Genomic DNA, 7,313 nt, shown 5'->3' with positions numbered 1-7,313 from the left:
TGAGCAGTGTTGCTTATCCTAGTATTTTGTATTGCTCTGCACAGGAAGGTTTATACCTAGCTAGAATATATATGAATGCAAGGATAACAAATCTTGTAGAAACCCACAGATTATCTAGCAGCATAACCTAAACTTGTCAAAATCGGATGAGCTGGGTTGCAAGCATGAGCAAATTTCAGAGAGATGTAATGTCCAGCGTTACAGCTACGAAGCATTCTGATCAGTCTGTGTTGACCCCACTTTGCCTTTCTTTGCAGTCTATGCTGTAAGGATGTTAAAGACAAAATTTCTTTAAATAGGAGCCAGCATTTAGAGTTTTTAAAGGGTCACTAACACCTCCCAAAAGTCTTGGCTTATTTCCAAAAGCAGCCTGAACATGAATAACTGTAATCTCACTTTTCTAGAAAGTCAGATACTTGGAGGATGACCGTTTTGCTGGTGTTAGGACTGGGGTCTAAATAGAAAGAAGTTGATTGCCTCTTGGAAGTGCAAGAATGTTATCAAAATGCTCTTACCTCTTTGCAATTAAAGTAATGAAACCTTTCTTTGTATTTCTTCTGAAAGGTCTGTAGCTGAATCTTCTTCTCTTTGGCCGAAAGTACCTATGATTTTCTTCAGTTCAGTGCAAAAGGTCACTCTAGTGAATAACAGACTTATTTTTCTTCTTTGCGTACATGAAAATCACACAGAAACACACATGCAAATGGATGCATGCACACGTTTTTCAAACACTAAGGTGTAATTCCAGTTTTTAAATCCATAGTCCCAGAAAGCTATGTACATGTGAGAATATAGTTTTACTTTAGGGAAAGAGTTACATAAAATTTTTCTATGTGTGACAAATCTAGCTGAACAGCTTGCATGGTCACCTATTAATTTTCAATGGTGAGTCATATTTTTTAATGTTTATTTCTTTTTGAGAGTGGGAGAAAGGACAGACGGAGAAGATCTGAAGTGGTTCGGTGCTGACAGCAGAGAGCCTGATGTGAGGCTCGAACTCACGAACCATGAGATCATGACCCAAAGTCAGACCCTCAACCTACTCAACTACCCAGACACGACTTTGAGTGATATTTTTAACTCCTATTCACTCTGATAGTGGGAGACCATAAAGATGTAATGAACTCATGTACCCAGATGATTTCTACATTTCACAAATATTAATTCTTAAGAAGTGATAATGAGAAGTCAGATTTTAATAGTTTGGAATTTGATTATTTTTATTTGCATGGTCAAGTGGCTGATGGACTACATAATGCCTGGGATAATGTCCTAATGTTAAGGTAACAAAAGATGGGTCAGGAACAAGAGGCATGCTTGTTCATCATCATGATGACATATTTACACTGGTTTTAGTTTTCATTGGTTTAGATGTCTCAGAGTAAGGTGAGAGGACTGGATCGCACTTGCTATGGATATAAGGTGTATTACAATTCTAAAGCAGTAAGGATTTAAAAATAAATGATGCCTAACTTACAAATGTTTAGCTAAAATACAGGTACTAGTATTGCTTTAAATTAAAGATGTCAAGAAACCCAAGTTTAATTAGCCTGAATCCTAAAAGATTTTGTTATGAAATGGAGAATAGAATATTTTGAACTACATTAATGTGTTAAATTCAAAGCCACTTTCCTTACGTCAAATTAATTCACTATGGAGTGATACTGTATGTTAATCTATACAGTGCACATATACTATAAAGTCTAAGAAAAACTATGTAAAATTAATTATATTGTTGATAGCCCAAACAATATCCTAAACTACTTCTAAGAATCAAGAAAATGGTTTGTTTTTGTTTTTGTTTTTGTTTTTTTTTAGTATATTCTCATCCCACCTCTCCCTTTTGAAAATAATTGGAAAGTCTTCATTGTATAGTATGAAGAGCATCATGATGACTCTTAGCATTGACTAAGGAGATGGTTTACTTCAGTTCAACATGCTTTCAGACAGACTTTAGAAAACCACAGAGTAGTTAAGGAGAGATTGTTGATTGTCTACTGGAATGCATTTCTTCTTCTCTTTTACCTCCATCCTTACTAATAGAATGACAGTTTTGCTCAAGTATCCACATGTTGATGTGCTGCTATGCCATGTGTTTTATGTTAGCTTGGCCTCATCCCAAGGGGACGGACGTATACTAGTGTAAACCAAGCATGGTAATTTCATCTCTTTGCCAGTGATTGTTTTAGGAAATGGCTTATAACCCAGTTCTTTGTAGTGAAAAGTAAGGTCAGTCCCTTTGGNCTCGAACCCACGAACCGCGAGATCATGACCTAAGCGAAAGTCGGACGCTTAACCGACTAAGCCACCCAGGCGCCCCTAGTTCTTAAAATAAGATCCAGGACAGAGCTATTCACTTTTCTGTCTGTGAAAGTTACTGCACACGGAGGTGATGCCTGGAGCAACTATAGCCATCTTGTGTTCATGAGGAGAGCTACCCAAAAGGTGGAGACTGGTAGAACAGAGTGACAAAAAGCTACTGGCTCCTCATTGACTTGCTAAAGTAATGAACACAGAACCAGCCCAATCTCAGGACTCTGGTTATTGAAGTAATAGATTAAATTTTTAAATTTTATTTTATTAATAGCTTAAGATGTTTGAGATATTAAAAGATATTTTAAACCATTTAGATTAGGTTTTCTTTTATTTTGCAAACAAAATCTTCTGATTTATATAACTCTAAACTGTTATAAAAATAGATATTTTGTTCCTATTTTATTGTTTTGGGGAGCAATGGTGAAGATCTTTTGAAAAGAGAAATCTCTTTGAAGATTAAACCAAGGTGTATTTTCTTATTAGGTAAGCTCAGTCAAATTCTAGGTATGTCTCCATTACCTCATTCAGTCCTGTTTGGACTTCTGTTTTAAATTCTAGAAAATTTTAACTGTTCTGAAGTAAAATATGTAGGAACACAAACTCATTTTAACATTATCCAAAATAGAACATAATCAAGAAAGCAAATCAGCTATAAAAATATACCCACGATGGATGCCAAAACCAACTTGAAATATTTTTTTTTGAATTATAAAATGTTTACAAATGTCTGTGCCATTGATCCAGGAGTGTATATAATTATAAACTGACTCATCAAAAAGTTCCAACTCTCGTTTTTCCAGGACTAGAATTCATTTACTTATTGTTTAACAAATATTTGTTGGTAACCTATTCTCTAGCAACACTGAAGTAGAAACTGGTGATAAAAAGATGAATGACCCTTCATTAAGACATCATCCACACCCTCAAGTAGTTACATCTTATTGTATACCTCTGTGATCTGAGTTAAAAGTTATTGAGGAGATTTTTATCATTTTTTAAATAGACCTTCCATGATATAAACAGAATAGAAGATAAGAAAACAAAACATTTTGGAGGAGAAATAAGGGTTAGGAATTCTTAGTATTTGACACCATGGATTTCAGTTTAAGTAGTTACATAAACTCTGTATATTTTTTAATGATATGTTCTGGGCGCTGTGGTAGATAATGACCATAGAAAGCTGTGTACATCTTTTTTTTTTTAATTTGCATTTTTATTCTTTAAAATATTTTAGAAAGAGTGTGTGTGTGTTGGGGGTTGGGGAGCAGAAGGAGAGAGAGAATCCCAAGCAGACCCCCTGTGCAGCACAGAGCTTGATGTGGGGCTCGATCCCACAAGTCCTGGGATCACGACCTAAGTGGAAATCAAGAGTCAAACTCTCAACTGACTGAACCACCCAGGCACCCTGAGGGTGTGTAAATCTTGATTCCACTTCAGAAATTTCACAGTCCAGTGTAATAGTCAAGAGCATGGAGCTTTGTTGACTAACAGCTGTGGATTCCAGTCGCAGCTCTGCCCCATGCTAGATGTATATTGAACAAATTGTTTTACCTTTTTTTTTAAAGTTCTTAGTTTATTAGTTCTAACATGAAAAATCTGTATAGTCATTCAGATAGTCACTGCAAAATCTTTACTCCTTTTTTGTGCCAGCACCAGCATTGGCTTTTGTAATCCCCCTGACTTTCTTCACTGTGTTCTTGCATTTCTTTTGCTGTTTTCTTTACGTCTTTTTCTTCTCATACAGACCATGTCTGGCAAGTCTATGTTTGGGTTCATTTTTCTTTGCATAATCCAAGGAATCGTAAATCATGCCAAAGCCAGTTGTCTTGCCACCACCAAAATGGGTTCTGAATCCAAATAAAAAGATGACATCAGGTATAGTCTTGTATAGTTTGGCTAGTTTTTACAGAATTTCTATCTTAGGTACTGGGTTGTCTTTCTGGGGTAAAGAACATCAATGGCCATCTGTTTCTGTTGAAGTAATCAGTTGGACATGAACTTCCTGGTCCAGATAGTTACTGTGTCATTCATGATGGTGGCCAGACTTCAAGCAGCCAGGGAACAAACAAATTGTTTTACATTTACATAAATCAGCTCCATCCATTGTAAAATAGGTAACATTACAGAACCCACTTCATAAAGATGTTATGAAGAATAAATGTTATAATACCTATAATATGCACAGCCCAGGGCATGGTGTATAGAACAGACTAAAAGCTATGTATAATAGTACATAGTCACTATTGATAATAAAAGTTTCAAGGAATGTGATAAAGAGGTTCTAAGCCACATGGTCTGAAGTTTAATATAGACTATAATAATAAGTGACCTTGGGAGATTAGATGTGGGCCAAATCATCATATAGAACTGAATGTTGAGCCACTGAGTATTGTTATTGTTATTATTAATAGCAAACATTTGTGTAGTGCTTACTGTATGTTNTAATAAGTGACCTTGGGAGATTAGATGTGGGCCAAATCATCATATAGAACTGAATGTTGAGCCACTGAGTATTGTTATTGTTATTAATAGCAAACATTTGTGTAGTGCTTACTGTATGTCAGGCAGATAAACACTTTAGATAAATGTTAATTAATCCTCATATTATTTTACAAGGTAAGTACTGTCATTAAACCCCCTTGCAGATAAGAAAACTGGAGCCTAGAGTGATTAAGAAACTCATACAAGGCCACATAATAATTAGCAGGGCTGGGATTCAAACCCAGTTAGTGCTCTTAACCACTATGCTCTTTTGCTTCTCTGTGTTTGAAAGGTTTTAAGAACAGGTTTGAGAAGATCATATTTGTCCATTGTTTTCCCAGTGAGAAGAAATGTAGGCAACGTTTCATGGAGCACATGTTAGGCAGTCAAGAGACCCAATTAAAGGAGGCTGAAGATACAGGCTGAAAGACCATTTATGAGGTTCCAGAGTTATCCAGAAGAGAGCTTTTGAGGTCTTGAACCATAATAATGAGGGTAGAAATGGGAAAGAGGAGAACTAAGTCAAGAGATATTTATAGATAAAATTGTCAGTGTATCTAATTGGATAGGGATAAAGAGGTTATCTTGCTTGATTTTCTGGTTTCTGTTAACTGGTGTCAATCATTACGGAGATGAGAGGCAAGGAATAAATGTGGGTAGAAGGTAATTCCATTTGGGATCTATTTAATATGAGGTACCTGGAACAAATAGGCATCTGATTATTACGAGGTTGGGATTAGATGTGTAGACTAGAGGGCATGAGATCACCTGACAAAAGAATGTAAAGGTAAAAAGACAAAAAAAAAAATACTGTGGCATCTATGTTTTGGAAGTCAAGGGATCCCAGGAAAGAACCTAAGACTGTTATCAGAGCTGCCTTAATATTGAGTGAATGGTCAGCGCTTGCAGACACAGCAGAAATGGTTAAAAAATCATGTCTATAATGATTCCATTGTATTTGGCAAAAATGGAGGTCTCATTTGTATAGTGTCATTTACGTGGAGTGGAAGATGCAGGAGAGCCAAATGTCATAGTGTTGAAGAGTGTCTAGGAAGTAAGAAAATAGAAATAGCATGTGTACCCTGCTCCTTTAAGAAGTTTGTGTATAGTAAAGGGTGATAGCCAGTTGTTCTCTAGGGAGTGCATGGTTAAGATGGGTAGGGGCAGGACAGTGTGGCTGGGTGGCTCAGTTCATTGACTTGATTTTAGCTCAGGTCATGATCCCAGCATCATGGGATCAAGCCCCACCTCAGGCTCTGCGCTGAGCATGGAGCTTGCTTATGACACTCTCTCTCTCTCTGTCCCTCTGCCCTTCTGCTCCCCTCCCCAACTCACACTCTCTCTCTCAAAAAAAAAAAAAAGAAAAAGAGAGATAGTGATGTGCATGTTTGTGTTATGATCAAATTTTTGTATTTGTCACATAAATATATTTTATTCCATCATAAAAATATTCTAGTAAATTAAGATCCTTTCTAGTAAATTAAGATTATGAATTGAGTAAATAATTATTCATTAAGTTTTTGTTTTGTGTCATGCTAAACCTAGGTGCTGGCATTAAAATAATAAGGGCCAAGGGATGCCTGGGTGCCTCAGTCAGTTAAGCCTCTGACTCTTGGTTTCAGCTCAGGTCATGTTCTCACAGTTGGTGAGTTAGCCCCCTGCGTCAGGCTCTGTGCTGCCAGTGTGGAGCTTGGTTGCGATTCTCTCTCTCTCGCTCTCTCTCTCTCTCTCTGCCCCTCCCCTTCTCATGATCTCTCTCTCTCTCAAAATAAATAAATAAATACTAAAAAATAAAATGAAACTATCCGACCCTATGATCCAAAAATAGAGAATAGAAGGAGAGGCAATTATGTACAAAGCTAACCTTAAAACACTGAGTTTTAATGGAATGGTACAGAAATAAACAAGCTACTTTTAGAGCACTTAGGAGGGAAAAGAAGAAGCAAGGGAATATAATATAAGGAGGGTGGATCCTGGAGTAAGAGGACCGAATTGGATTTCAGTCCCAAGTTCATTGCTTTCACTTCCTTATGAGAGGGTTGGGGTTAACTTTCCTTCAGATTCAATCATATGTTACATTAGGGTGATTAGAATCAAAGAAGAAAACACATGAGAAATATTCATAAAACTTTTTTTTAATGTTTTATTTATTTCTGAGAGAGAGAGAGAGATAGCATGAGCAGGGGAGATATAGAATCTGAATCAGGCTCCAAGCTCTGAGCTGTCAGCACAGAGCCTGACGCGGGGCTCGAACCCAGGAACTGTGAGATCATGACCTGAGCTGAAGTCAGATGCTTAACCGACTGAGCCACCCAGCTGCCCCTATTTCATAAAACTTTTAGTGCACTTCAGTTGGAAGTATCACTACACAGAGATGGAAGATGGCTGGGAGTGGGGGTGGATATGCTTCAAAGCATAAGAGATCTTTGACATTGGCCCTAAACTGTGAGTGTGAGTTCCGGAGAGGAGGTGCAGAAAGCAGAAAGGAGAGCACGGCCAAAGGTTAGGGAGGATAA

General features: G+C 37.2%; 1 pseudogene; it reads right to left on the bottom strand.

The window, feature by feature from the left end:
- Positions 1–3,946: 3,946 nt before the first annotated feature.
- LOC144228927 (small ribosomal subunit protein eS24 pseudogene) lies at positions 3,947–4,347 on the bottom strand (annotated as a pseudogene).
- Between the last annotated feature and the right edge of the window lie 2,966 nt (positions 4,348–7,313).

The sequence above is a fragment of the Crocuta crocuta genome, unplaced genomic scaffold (genome assembly GCF_008692635.1).
Source record: "Crocuta crocuta isolate KB4526 unplaced genomic scaffold, BGI_CrCroc_1.0 scaffold432, whole genome shotgun sequence".
NCBI lineage: Eukaryota > Metazoa > Chordata > Mammalia > Carnivora > Hyaenidae > Crocuta > Crocuta crocuta.
Note: the sequence above shows the minus strand (reverse complement) of the source record. Positions and strands in the feature narration are given on the sequence as shown.